The sequence below is a fragment of the Phocoena sinus genome, chromosome 14 (genome assembly GCF_008692025.1).
Source record: "Phocoena sinus isolate mPhoSin1 chromosome 14, mPhoSin1.pri, whole genome shotgun sequence".
Lineage (NCBI taxonomy): Eukaryota > Metazoa > Chordata > Mammalia > Artiodactyla > Phocoenidae > Phocoena > Phocoena sinus.
The window spans coordinates 8,278,313-8,293,897 of NC_045776.1; the positions used below are offsets into that span (position 1 = coordinate 8,278,313).

At 35.6% G+C, this 15,585-nt stretch overlaps 1 protein-coding gene across 1 annotated transcript in view; it reads right to left on the reverse strand.

The window, feature by feature from the left end:
* CCDC102B (coiled-coil domain containing 102B) overlaps window positions 1–15,585 on the reverse strand; it is a 184,066-nt gene that overhangs the window by 48,861 nt on the left and 119,620 nt on the right. The window lies entirely within an intron of this gene.

Sequence of the window (15,585 nt, forward strand, 5' to 3'; positions counted from 1 at the left end):
AAAACTGAAAGCATTTGCTCTAAGATCAGGAACAAGACAAGGATGTCCACTCTCACTACTATTATTCAACATAGTTTTCCAAGTCCTAGCCATGGCAATCAGAGAAGAAAAAGAAATAAAAGGAACACAAATTGGAAAAGAAGAAGTAAAACTGTCACTGTTTGCATATGACATGATACTATACATAGAGAATCCTAAAGATGCCACCAGAAAACTACTAGAGTTAATGAATGAATTTGGTAAAGTAGCAGAATACAAAATTAATGCACAGAAATCTCTTGCATTCCTATATATTAATGATGAAAAATCTGAATGAGAAATTAAGGAAACACTCCCATTTACCACTGCAACAAAAAGAATAAAATACCTAGGAATAAATCTACCTAGGGAGATAAAAGACCTGTATGCAGAAAACTCTAAGACATGGATGAAAGAAATTAAAGACGATACCAACAGATGGAGAGATATACCACGTTTTGGATTGGAAGAATCAATACTGGGAAAATGACTATGCTACCTAAAGCAATCTACAAATTCAATGCAATCCCTATTAAATTATCAATGGCTTTTTTTATAGAATTAGAACAAAAATCTGAAAATTTGTATGGAGACACAAAAGACCCTGAATGGTCAAAGCAGTTTTGAGAGGAAAAAACAGAGCTGGAGGAAACAGATTCCCTGACTTCAGACTATACTACAAAGCTACAGTAATCAAGACAATACGGTATTGGCACAAAAACAGAAATATGGATCAATGCAACAGGATAGAAAGCCCAGAGATAAACCCACACACCTATGGTCAACTACTCTATAACAAAGGAGGCAAGGATATACAATGGAGAAAAGACAGTCTCTTCAATAAGTGGTGCCGGGAAAATTGGACAGCTACACGTGAAAGAATGAAAATAGAACACTCCCTAACACCATACACAAAAATAAACTCAAAATGAATTAGAGACCTAAATGTAAGACTGGACACTATAAAACTCTTAGAGGAGGGGCTTCCCTGGTGGCGCAGTGGTTGAGAGTCCACCTGCCGATGCAGGGAACATGGGTTTGTGCCCCAGTCTGGGAAGATCCCACATGCTGTGAAGCAGCTAGGCCCGTGAGCCATGGCCACTGAGCCTGCACGTCCGGAGCCTGTGCTCCGCAATGAGAGAGGCCAAAACAGTGAGAGGCCCGCATACCGCACAAAAAAAGAAAAAAAACTGAAACCATTTCCACTAAGATCAGGAACAAGACAAGGTTGCCCACTCTCACCACTATTACTCAACAGTTTTGGAAGTCTTAGCCACAGCAATTGGAGACGAAAAACAAATAAAAGGAATCTAAATCGGGAAAGAAGAAGTAAAGCTGTCACTGTTTGCAGATGACATGATACTATACGTAGAGAATCCTAAAGATGCTATCAGAAAACCAGTAGAGCTAATCAATGAATTTGGTAAAGTAGCAGGATAAAATTAATGCACAGAAATCTCTTGCATTCCTATACACTAATGATGAAAATCTGAAAGTGAACTTAAGAAAACACTCCCATTTACCATTGCAACAAAAGGAATAAAATACCTACGAATTAACCTACCTAAGGAGACAAAAGACTTGTATGCAGAAAATTATAAGACACTGATGAAAGAAATTAAAGATGATACAAACAGATGGAGAGATATACCATGTTCTTGCATTGGAAGAATCAACATTGTGAAAATGACTCTACTACCCAAAGCAATCTACAGATTCAATGCAATCCCTATCAAATTACCAATGACATTTTTCACAGAACTAGAACAAAAAATTTCACAATTTATAATGGAAACACAGAAGACCCTGAATACCAAAAGCAACCTTGAGAAAGAAAAACGGAGCTGGAGGAATCGGGCTCCCTGACTTCAGACTATACTACAAAGCTAGAGTAATCAAGACAGTACAGTACTGGCACAAAAACAGAAAGATAGATCAATGGAACAGGATAGAAAGCCCAGAGATAAACCCACGCACATATGGTCACCTTATCTTTGATAAAGGAGACATGAAAGAATGCTCAACATCATTAATCATTAGAGAAATTTAAATCAAAACTACAGTGAGATATCATCTCACACCAGTCAGAATGGCCATCATCAAAAATTCTGCAAACAATAAATGCGGGAGAGGGTGTGGAGAAAAGGGAAGCCTCTTGCACTCTTGGTGGGAATGTAATTTGATACAGCCACTATGGAGAACATTATGGACGTTCCTTAAAAAACTAAAAATAGAACTACCATATGATCCAGCAATCCCACTACTGGGCATATACCCTGAGAAAACCATAATTCAAAAGGAGTCATATACCACAATGTTCATTGCAGCTCTATTTACAATAGTCAGGACATGGAAGCAACCTAAGTGTCCATCATCAGATGAATGGATAAAGAAGATGCAGCACAAATATACAATGGAATATTACTCTGCCATAAAAAGAAACGAAATTGAGTTATTTGTAATGAGGTGGATAGACCTAGAGTCTGTCATACAGAGTGAAGTAAGTCAGAAAGAGAAAAAAAAAACTGTATGCTAACACATGTATATGGAATCTATGAGAAAAAAAGATCATGAAGAACCTAGGGGCAAGACAGGAATAAAGACGCAGACCTACTAGGGAATGGACTTGAGGACACGGGGAGGGGGAAGGGTGAGCTGGGACAAAGTGAGAGAGTGGCATGGACATATATACAGTACCAAATGTAAAACTGATAGGTAGTTGGAAGCAGCTGCATAGCACAGGGAGATCAGTTCAGTGCTTTGTAACCACCTAGAGGGTTGGGATAAGGAGGGTTGGAGATGTAAAATGAAGAGATATGGGGATATATGTATAACTGATTCGCTTTGTTATAAAGCAGAAACTAACACATCATTGTAGAGCAATTATACTCCAATTAAGATGTAAAAAATAATTAAATGAAAAATAAAATAAAAAATAGTGAAATGTAAAAAAAAAAAAAGAGAGAGAAAATGCTGATATTCCTTAGATATAGTTAAGAATAAGTTTGAAAGGTCCTTGGCCAGGTAAGTACAAAAACGAAGAGTAAATATTTTAATAGCAGTTTGTCAGTGATTTTAAGTCTGTTGAATTCAATTTTTTTTTTTTTTTTTTTTTTTGCGGTACGCAGGCCTCTCACCTTTGTGGCCTCTTCCATTGCGGAGCACAGGCCCTGGACACGCAGGCCCAGCGGCCATAGCTCATGGGCCCAGCCGCTCCGCGGCATGTGGGTTCTTCCCGGAACGAACCCGTGTACCCTGCATCGGCAGGCGGACTCTCAACCACTGCACCACCAGGGAAGCCCTGAATTCAATTTAAAAATAAAATGGGGACTTGTATTTTTAACATCTTTCTTCCCCATTCTTTTTAGAACTAGTTTGCTATAGCCACCAATAATTTCTTAACTGTGGAATCCAATACACACTGCATAATGCTTTTCTTCAAAGCTATGTTGAATTTGACATCCCTCTACTTTGAGGCAACCACTCACTCCTGGCTCTCCTCCCATTCAAACTCCTGACTCTTATTCCTCTATCCTCCTCTTAAAAGATAATATTCTTCAGGACTCCCTGACTTTGAGCCTCTCCTCTTCTTACTCTCATGTAACTCTTCAATAATTGCCAGTAATGACAACTCTCAAATCTTTATTTCTAGCATAGACGGCCTTCTGAACTCCATTTCGTGGGGTGTTTCTCTACCTAAATATCCCCAGGCCCTGAAAACTCACATGTTTATCTGACAGCCTAGTGAACTTGCACTAGCTAACTTGGTGAATGGGAAACAAAAAACCCTGAAAATTATTTTAGGCTCTTCCTTTTCCCTCTTCCTCCACATCTACACATTGAAGGGCTAATAATTCAACCTTCTACCAAGGAAATTTAAATTTTGATATTCAAAAGGAAAGAATAATAAAAATTTTCACTCATCTTAACAACTTTTTAGGGTAATGCATAAGCTTCTCAAAGCTGATGCATTACCCTAAAAAGTTACTACAAAGGTAGTAATACTCCTTTCCTAAAGGCAAATCTCACATCTATTGACAAAAAATACTCAAAAAAAACAACAAAAAAAGAACGTATGGACACCAAGGGGGGAAAGCGGTGGGGGTGGTGGTGGTGGTGGTGGTGTGATGAATTGTGAGATTGGGATTGACATTGCATACACTGATGTGTATAAAATGTATGACTAATAAGAAAATAAATAGATAAATAAACATTAAAAAAATACAATAAACAGTAAAAGGATCAGTATGAAGATGTAAAATAGGACATCAAAATCACAAAATGTGGGTAAGGGGAGTATAAAAATGTAGATCTTTTAGAATGTGTTTGAACTTGAAAGACTATCAGGTTTTAAATTTCATTTATTTATTTATTTATGGCTGTGGTGGGTCTTCGTTTCTGTGTGAGGGCTTTCTCTAGTTGTGGCAAGCAGGGGTCACTCTTCATTGCAGTGCACGGGCCTCTCACTATCGCAGCCTCTCTTGTTGAGGAGCACAGGCTCCAGACACGCAGGCTCAGTAATTGTGGCTCACGGGCCCAGTTGCTCCACGGCATGTGGGATCTTCCCAGACCAGGGCTCGAACCTGTGTCTCCTGCATCGGCAGGCAGACTCTCAAACACTGCGCCACCAGGGAAACCCATGACTATCAGTTTTAAGCATGTAGATTTAGTTATGTGTCAACATACTTAACCCCATGGTAACCACAAATCAAAAACATACAACAGATTCACACAAACCAGAACGAAAGGAACTCAAACCTACTACAAAAGAAAATCATCAAACCACAAAAGGAAAAACAAACAAACAAAAAGAAATGAACAAAGAACTACAAAAACAACTGGGAAAACAGGGATTAAAATTCCCTGCAAACAAAAGTCCAGAACTGGACAGCTTCACTGGGGAATACTACCAAACATATAAAGAACTTATACCTATCCTTCTCAAACTATTCCAGAAAACTGAAAAGGAGGGAACTCGCCCAAATTCATTCTACGAGGCCACCATCACCCTGATATTAAAACCAGACAAAGATACTACAAAAAAAGAAAATTACAGGCCAGTGTCTTTGATGAATATGGATGCAAAAATACTCGACAAAATGTTAGCAAACTGAATTCAACAATACATAAAAGGGATCCATTGTCAAGTTCAATTCATTCCAGGGTTGCAAGGATGGCTCAACATATGCAGATCAATCAATGTGATGCAGCACATCAACGAAAGAAAAGACAAAAACCATGGTCATCTCAATAGTTGCAAAAAAGGCATTTGACAAATTCAACATCCATTCATAATAAAAACTCTCATCAAAGTGGGTATAGAGAGAATATATCTCCACATAATAAAGGCCATTTACAAAACAAAAGAAACCGAGGTAAAAACAAGTTAAACATTCCCAAGGGCACACGGCAAGTATACGGGAAAGATGGGATTAGAAAACAGCAGAAAAAATAAAACACTAAATAATACAATTTAAATGATAAAGTCTAAATGTGCATATTTTTAAAGAATAACATATAAGAATCTCAGCACATCATTTCCCCAAGTTTGGTGTCAAACAGAAGCATCAGTTGTTTTTCTTACAAGGTATGGAAAAACATTTTTAAAAGAAAAATTATGTTAGATAAAAAAAATCATGAATATTTATGCTACTTCTAATTTATAGTAGAAGTTCTTGTTCTTTATGTTTTGATTTATTTAATCTAAAAATAAACTCCTAGCTATATTCTTCTCGTAAGAAATGTGATATCCAAAAATCTTGAAAGATAAAGAAATAAGTGCTCTTTAAAGATTTACTACCAATACTGTATCTCTGTTTGCTGTTGAAATACAGTCTATGATTACCATAGCAATAAATATGCTAAATATTTCTCATTTGCTAATATATTTTATGGAAGTCTCTCATTCTGACAGCTTAAAAGGAACCTAAATTTCTCATTCTCAAATTCAATAAGGGAAATAGCCAGGGCTGATAGATTTACATGATCAAAAATTTGCTAAAAAGTAATGAAATCGTATTTCAAGGCTATATAATTTGCTCTTTCCAGAATGAATATGTATATGTAAGTTACAAAATATCTTTACTCTTGTTGAATTAAATAATTTTTATACCCCCATTGATATGAGGGTGCTAATATTTTTGATTATATACCTCTCACATTGATAAATGAAAAAGATCATTCATCAAAAAAATCTTGTTATACAAATTAATACAAAAGAAAAATTATAGTTTAAAGTATTAAATTTTTTGTCAATCTATATGTTGGAAAAAAAAATAAGACCCTGAAAAATAACATCAAAAAAAAGAAAAAAAGTGAATTTTGTGGCACATATTTTATCACTGTGTATAGTATGGTAATTAACATATACTGCTTATTTACTGGGTTAACAAATATTTAGGTAGCTACTGTGTACTAGGCCCTGTGTAGTTATGAAGAAAATATAGGAATCGACCTTATAGAGCTTACGGTTGCTGATAGGGCATCAGGAAAAACAACACAAGACAAAAACTCTACTCCTATGGGAGAGGCAGGAATACACGTTACGTTCAGCATTGTATCTGGAGAAAGGGCAAGAACACTTGAAAAGGCCACTTCCCTGATACTGAGTTCACAGTGCCTGCCTGAGACTGAGGTTCAGTCAGAACCTCAGGAGGTATTTCACTCTCCCATCCCCTCAATATCACACATAACAAAATAACAGTCAAACGTAGCAGGGAGAGCTGAAAGACAGAGATGTTCTCTGGAGAGCAGTGTAGAGGGATAAACCAAAGTAAAGAGTTGATCAGATATTGAGATGAACCCTCTGACATATTAACCAGAATCCAAAACACCCCAAATCAGATTAGATTAACATAACTCACACTCTATAGAGCTAACCAAAGGAAAGTCTTGCTCATCTCCAGGCATAAACAAAAACGTATGTACTTATTGTGTTATTCAACTTGTCCAGCATTCAACGAAAGATTATTACTTATATAGAATGGCTTAAATGGCAAGAAAACACAGTCTGGAGAGATAAAGCAATCATCAGAATGAGACAGCTGAGTATGACAGATTTGTTGGGACTATCAGACAGGGATCACTAGTAGACTGCACAGCTATGGAAAGAATCATGAAATTGGAGACAGATCATTAGAAACTAATTGAACTGAAACAGTAAGATTAAAGAAAAGTGGAAAAATAGTATCCAAGGGCTGCAGGAAAGTATCAAACAGTGTAAAGCCACACCAAAGTGTCAATGGAAACTATGGGGTATGTAGTAACAATGAAGCCCTCCACCTGTCAGTGGGATGGTAACAGAAGAGGCCTCGTGGGGAGCCTGAATTTACACCCCTGCCCAGCGGTAATGAGAAATCTCTCACCTATGGGTGATAACAGACGCTGAGCAGGGAAACTGGAAACTTTCACCAAAACTGGGAAGTACCGAGGTGTTATACCCCTCCATCTCCTGAGGTAGTGTCAGAGACAGCCAGATAAAACAAAAGTTTTAAATGAGATCCAGAGTCTTATAACATAATGCCTCAGATGTTCAAATTTCAGTTAAAAAAAATCATCCATCATACCAAGAACCTGGAAAATCTCAACTTGAATGAGAAAAAAATCATTAACAGACATTAGTACTAAGATGACAAACATGTTGGAATTATCTGACAAGGATTTTAAAGATACCATCATAAAAATATTTCTACAAGCAATTACAAACACTTGAAACAAATGGCAAAAATAGAAATTCTCAATAAGAAACAGAAAATCTCAATAAAGAAAGAAAATATATGCAAAATAATGTAACAGAATTGTAGAAGTGAAAAGAACAATACGTAAACATTTTTTTAAAAAATCAGTGCATGGGCTTGATGGCAGAATATAGGGGACAGAGGGGGGAAAATCATTGCACTTGGAGATAGAACAATAGAAACTACCCAATGAACAACGGAAAGAAAATAGGTGGAAAGAAATGAACAGAGCCTCTGGGACTTGTGAGATGAGCATGGAAGGTCCAACATGTGTGTCACTGGAGTCCTAGATAAGAGGAGAAAGAGATGAAGGCTGAAAAGGCACTAGAAGGAATAATGGCAACAGTTATGATCTTACAGATTCAAGGAGGTAAGCAAACACCAAACAAGATAAACTCAAAGCAATTCACGCCAAGATACATCATAGTGAAACTTCTGAAAACAGAAGACAGAGAAAATCTTAGAAGTAGTCACGGTAAATAATGCTTTACCTATGGGGGAAAAGACAGATTTCTCAGAAGAAACCATTAAACTGATAGGACATGGCTCAACATTTTTCAAGTGCTGGGGGAAAAACATGATTTGTCTAGAATTCTATCTCAAGCAAAATTATCCTTCAAGAATGATGCGAAAGTGAAGACATTCTGAGATAAAAGAAAACTAAGAGATTTTGTCAGCAGTAGACCTATGCTAAAAGAAGGCTAACAAAAGTTCTCTAAAAAGAAAATAATTTTAAAAAATAAATCTTAGAACATGAAGAAAGAAGGAAGCAAAGAAAGGGGGGAAATGTGGGTATCATAGACTTTCCTTCTCCTGAGTTTTCTAAATTATGTTTGATAGTTTAGGCACAAATTATAACACTGTCCAATGAGGTTCTCAAGCGTCATAGAGAAAATATTTAGATAGTTCTGTTATAAATAGATGACAACCCGGGGAAGTAAAGGTGGGTTTCTATACCAACTGGATTGGTTTAATGGTGACACCAGTAGACTCTGTTATGTATACGTGTGGTTTTACTATTTGATAGCACCAAATTGTTTTCTAAATGAGGTATAATAGTTCCCATTTCTTTACATTCTCATACTTGTACTGTTAGACTTTTAATTTTTGCTAGTCTAATAAGTGTGAAAAATATATTGTTTAATCATTTTAAGGTGCACATCCCGGGTGACCATAAATTTAGGCATCTTTTCATGTGTTGATTGGTTATAGTTTCTCCTCATGCGGATGACTGTTGAATCATCCCACTTCCTAATATATGGTGGAAGTGTATTTATTGTCTGGGTGCTATGAATGCACTGGTAGCTCTAGGATCTGAAAAATAAGTTTGGGATCATTAAGAATTTTCATAAAGTTCTTGTATTCCTGAACACCAGGCCCCTGTACCTCACACTGGCATTCACAGCACATCACATATTTCCTGATGAAACTAATGCTTCTTTAAGGTTCCATGATCCTGTTGGTTAATGGATTATTTTAATCCTGTGCAAATTATAGTACAACATATGATTAATGATCTTGAAGAAAATGAAGGAACCCTGAACTGGTGCTATCACTAAGAAAAGAACAGGCATGGTAAATGGTCTAAACTTATCAGTTAAAAGGGGAATACTGTTAAATTGGTCACAAAACCATGTCCCAAGACACAGCTGGTTATAAAAAGGAAAAAGAGGATGGAGAAAGAATGCCATGAAAAACATGAGCAGAAGAAAACTGGGGTTAGCTATATGAATTTCAACCAAATAAGATAGTTATGAACTGAATATTTCTGTGCCCCACCTTCCCAAATTCATATGTTGACACATTAACCCTTAATGTGAGTAGTTGGAGATGAGGCCTTTGGGAGATAATTAGGCTTAAATTAGGTCATCAGAGTGAGGCCTCATGATGTGATCAGTGGCCTTATAAGAAGAGGAAGATCTCCCCACCTACCCCTACCCCAAGCATAGAGGAAAGGCCACATGAGGACAAGGAAGGCAGCTATCTGCAAGCCAGAAAAAGAGTCCCCACCAGAACCCAATCATGTTGGCACCCTTGTCTCAGACTTCCAGCCTCCAGGACTATGAGAAACAAATTTCTACTGTTTGAGCCACCCAGTCTGTGGTATTTTGTTATGGCAGCCTGAGCTGGTTAATACAATGATGTAACCAGAAATCTTAAACAAAAACTAAATTCACAAGCAAGAATCGATAATCAATCAAGAAAAGCCAAATCATAAAAGAAGCACCATATTAAACACAATGTATTCCCTTCAAAGAAACAGTTAAAAGCAGAAAAATTTAGATATTATTAATAACCTCAGAGAGATACAAGAGAATTTTGTATCAATAAAAAGTTAACCTGAGATTTTGGAAATTAGGATTTGGTCATGGAGATGAAAATGATATAGTATGTGAGCTGAATAACAAAAAGGTGCAGCTGAAGAGTGCATTTGTTAGCTCAAAAATCAAGTCAAGAAACTACTCTAGAAAGTACTGCAAATGACAACTTGTAGAAAGCATGAGATAAAACTGAAAAGAAACAGAGAGCATATCAAGAACTTTAAATATCTACCTAACTGAATTTCCAAAAGAAGAAACATCTGTGGTTATATAATGTGAAGCAAGAGGCATGGAAACTTTCTGCAACTTAAGACAAACATCATCTCTTTTTTGGCCTTCCAAGTTCCTGATTTGACATATCCACCACAACATATCTGGTCTTCAGTGTGTGAGTGTCATCAGCAATACCTGAAAGTTCTTGGAGCTGTCATTCACTTCTCAGGTTGAAAAAGGAAGAGCTTTGTATCACCTGGGATGATACCATCTATGAAGTTTATCTAGAAAAAGCAGTAGAAGATTTACCAAAATAGGTGTGTGTGTGAGTCTGTGTGTATCTCCAAATATAGTTGTTAGATGTTAATGCAACATTTGCTATTTTTTATTATAAAAAATTCTCTAAGTAGAATCCCAGATGACTGATTATGGAAAGCAGCACAGAACAGATGGAGAGAGGAAATGGGCAGATGTGAAAGTTGTCTTGGTGGGCAGGGAATATACATATTAATTACCTTGGGGTAATAAAAATATACCTTTTAATATTTAAAGGTGATCACTTATATAATATATATAGGATTTTTTTGGCCTATTTTTAAAAAATCTATTCTATTCCTATCTTTTTATCTAGTTACTTTATAGGAATTCTCTATATAATCTGTAGATAGACTTTTTTCTTACTGACTTTAAAATTGCAAATACCTTGTCCCATTCTATGGATTGTGTTTTCAGTCTCACTGAAGTGTGCTTCATCCAACAGAAATCTTTCATTTTTATTCATACAAATAGACCATGTTTTGCTTTTGATTTTTGCTTTGGAGTTTTAAGAATTTCCTCCTCGTGACAATGTCATGAACATATTCACCTAGATTTTTATAACATTATGGTTCTGCTATTCATAATCAGGTCCACAATAAACCTGGATATTTATCTTTACATATTGTATGACTTATTTTTCTCCAAGCCATCTACTAAAGAATCCTTTCTTGCCTCACATGAATTGAATTATCATTTTTATAATGTATTAAGTTTCCACATACACATGACCTGTCTCTCTCTTCATTGGTCCTTTTCTCCAGTCATGTGCCAGTACCACAGTATATGACAAAGGTAATTTTCAAGGAAGTGACAAACAAGAAGGGTTCACGCATACCTGCAGAAACCCAAATTTACTAGCAGTCAGAGAAGAGAACTCAAATTTACTAGTCGTCAGAAAAACCTAAGTAAAACAATGAGATGCGACTTTTATTCACATAGAGAAAAGGTCTGAAAAGATGCAGAACAAAATAGTGGTCAGTCTTCTGAAAATGAGAATAGAATGAAGGGTATTATCAAGGGTAACTTTTGTTTAGTCTGTATTCTTTGAATTTCTTAAAGTGTTGATATTTGACTTGCTTGATTACATGTAACATGAGATTAAGTCGGAGTCTCTCTCTATCACCCCCCCTCCTGTGCCCCAGCTCATTCTCCCTCTAAACCACTCTAGTATGTAAGACTAACACCTATTTTCTCTATATTTACAACTGCTTGCCTCCTGGAAGCTCTCTATAACCTCCTGACTTGTTTAAGTCATAGCACTCTCTTCGGATCTTACAAACACAGCCAATCTCTCACTAGATTGGGACTATGGGTTTACAAGTCTTTTCCCCTGTTAAACTGCAGACGCCCTGAGAAGATGCTGCCAGTCCCCATGTTGCTAAAGTGTAGTGCCTGATACATGTATAAGTGCTAGAAAAAAAAGTAACAAATCAATATAAGGGCACTTATAAAGGAGTGAATCAATGAAACAATGCCTTTAAAAATAGGAAACACAGTTTAGATCCTTTGGCATGGTAGGAAATAGAGTCATAAAATGTCTTTGATTAGAGGAAAAACAATAAAACAACTGCTTTGGCCAGTGTGTAGGAATCACTGGAAGCAAGTCTAGAGCTTGCCACCATAGATGGACTTCAATTACTGATGGGAAAATAATGAAAATTTAGGTGAGGATACCTGACACATTCATAAGGAAAACATCAACAGGATATGAACTGCATTTCCCTATTTGACTCCAAGCTCCATGAAGGCAATGACTTTGTTGGATTTGACTTTATTGTATATACCAGGCCTAGCCCAAGACCTAAACATAAGTGGTCAATATATATAATTACTGAACACTGACTGGAAGAATGGATAGATTGACTGGAAGATGGACAAAATAATAATAAAAATTCAATCAATTTCTGTAGATAGGCAATGATATAAAATTATGGTATAATAATAACTAAAATATTTTGAGTGGAATAAAGGAAAGTATTACTGTCATTGAAAAGCATGTTTTGTCTGGAAATAGAAATAAAGAGTAGATGTTCTACTGAGGTGTTAGTGAGTCACCCAAGGCATTCACTTCTTGGATAGCTGGAGGTAAAGGGTTGAACTGAGCATGAGAGAACCAGACCAAAGACGTGCATTTACAAGTTGCCCATGAGCTAAATCTCAGGAGACTCCACAGAGTAAATGGAACAAAACTTTATGTGCTTTTCAGAACTACACCACAAAACTAAGGAAACATTACCTCAAAGTAATTAAAAGAAACTAAAGTAAAACAAATCTAAGGATGGGATATATTCTGGAATACATTAGAAAATACGACAATTCTTAGGATGACATTTCTAAATAATAATTTGGCTGCTCTTTGGAAAAGCAAGAACCAATTCTCCAGGATACATTAGCAAAAACATCTAGTGAAAGAAATGTTTGTAAGACATATACTCAATATAGAAAAACGTTTGCAGTAAGACTTTCAGAGATCCTATATCTTATGAAACTTAAAAATAAATGTATAGAGTCCCACAGAGGATAGATATATAAAAGCAAGCAGAATTCTACTAAAATCTATAAAGAGGTATGTTAGCTGTATCAAATTATACCCTTTTGGAGAACTTAAATTACCATAGTATTTCTTCAAAAATGCGATTTTTATATGTGCATATACATAATACCATAGGCATAAAACATTCAACGTGAAAAAAAGCTACAATACAATTTGTAGAATGAGAAAGTATAAGATGAATTTCAAAGATTCTTTTTCATTTCAAGAACTCATTTCAATTTTCTTGGCAGAATAGCTTGATTATTTTATAGGTACATTCTAACTTTTTACAATAAATGCTATCCTAAAAATTCCTATAAACTTAATCATATACTAAGAAAGAACTATGTAAAAGAATTATTGTAAATTCCTTTTTAAAAATGTAATGTTTGTCTTATTACCAAAGTGTGAACATTTGGTAATATCTATGGAAATTTTCTCATAATCCCATATCTAATTTTGTTTGAAAATATAAGCTCACCATTGTTTCCATGTTACTGTGAAGTATTTGCTACACAAAACAATTCAGTACGAAAGATAATCCTCTCATATTTTAAAAGCTCTTCTGAGAAAATCCAAATTTGCATTTATGTCTATGTGTGGCAATGCATTTAACACATTCCTTTTGAGTTAACATTAAAATCCATTTGTTTTATAATATCAATAAGGTAGTAATTCATTTGTTTTCTAATATTTCAAACTTAAATTAAAATTTTTACATCTTAAAAGGCAATGGAATATCTGTTTTGGGGCTTAGTTCAGTGAGGTGAAGTTCAAAAAAGGAAAATGATGTGTCATCATGTTTTCCTCCACTAATGGAAAATATGGTCTTGTGCTTCTGTGATGAGAGGCAGGTGAGGGTCAGTATTGACAAGAAAATCCAAAGTCAGGCATTTCTACCAAGATCCAGGGCAGTCGCAATATTCATCACTAAAGGACCAAGCAACTTAATTAACATTTCACTCCAAAGATGTTTCAAGTGTTCAGTGAAATTCACAAGAACATTTTTCACCTAAATAAAAATGTAAAAATTACCCCCCAAACTCCTAAATGATTAAATTTCTATTATTTATTATATTCAAACATAGAATGTTATGGGTAGAGACATGAAAGAAGGAATTAATTTCCTGCATAGGTAGCCAACTGGAATCCACATGTTCTCTGCACGAAACTTATATGTACAACCTATTGTATAAAATAAATTAGTAGCTGACAATATGTAATACAAATGCACAAAGTGCCCCAAGTTTTTTTAAGTTTAGTAATATAAATAGGTGACTGAGTCCAAACCTTAAGAATATTTCATATTTCGCATTGAGTTTAGACACATTTTTCTCCGCTGTTCTTGACAGCTTCTCAAGTAGTCATGAAAGCATTACAGATACAGAATTCACACTCTTCTGGAATCTATGACAGTATGGAAAATGTTAAATGCATTTAACTCCATTATATAATAGCTCAAATTTACTGAGGATTGTTTCTCCAAAGAAATAATTTTCTTGTTTTCAAATAAGAGACAATAGTTCCAACATGCCAATGGAAGGAAGGTATGAGGTGGTTAAAGGCGACAAGTTCAGAGGAAGTAGATTTCTGAGACTCAGGGTTACAGATGTATTAAGATATTCAGCAGCAAGATAAATAGTCCTCCCTCTGCATGGAAGCTAATGGTTTACCTTCAGCACAAAGTCTCTGAGGGGCCACGCATCGACATTTTTAGTCACATAAAACATAAGAGAAAGAAAATTTATACTGCTGCTCCCAGCATAGACAGGGTAGGGTGGAGCAGAATAAATGGAGAAAACAACTAATAGAGATGAGGAGGGGGAAAAAAAGAAATACACTTCACCACGAGGAAAAAAATGAATGTATTTTAAGTTCTCCAGTTTACTGAAACACACTCCATCCACTTTCCTACATGTGCTTTAAAATGGAAAATAATCACTTCTCTGCCACCCTAGGCAATCTTCTGAATGTATTTTTAAGTAATGTGTTTTCCTAAATTGACAGGTACCTCTGTGTGACCATCTAGCTGGAGTACATCTAGTAAGTAAAATCATTTAGAAATAATGTTGATTTTAAACAATTAATACAGAAGCAACATGCACTTTAAGAATGTTTATAAATCAATATTTGCTTTACAAACAGGTGACTTTTCCAACTCTCAATTCAAAGCCCTATACTATTGGCATTGCTTTTCTGATGAACACAAGGAGAAAGCTATTCGAGGCATTTAAGTTTATTTGTCTTTGCAGGAGTCATCTTGTCTTACGTAAATATAAACTAATCTCAAGTAGAGATTCTGGAAAATTATTCTATGCAGCAAAGATATCCTTACAATGTTCAAAAAGAAGATATACAAAGTTTGGTCACCAATATTGAAATCTTCATATATAAATGATAAAGTCTTTCTTTTATCAGCATTTGGAAATGCTGAACTTTTAATAAA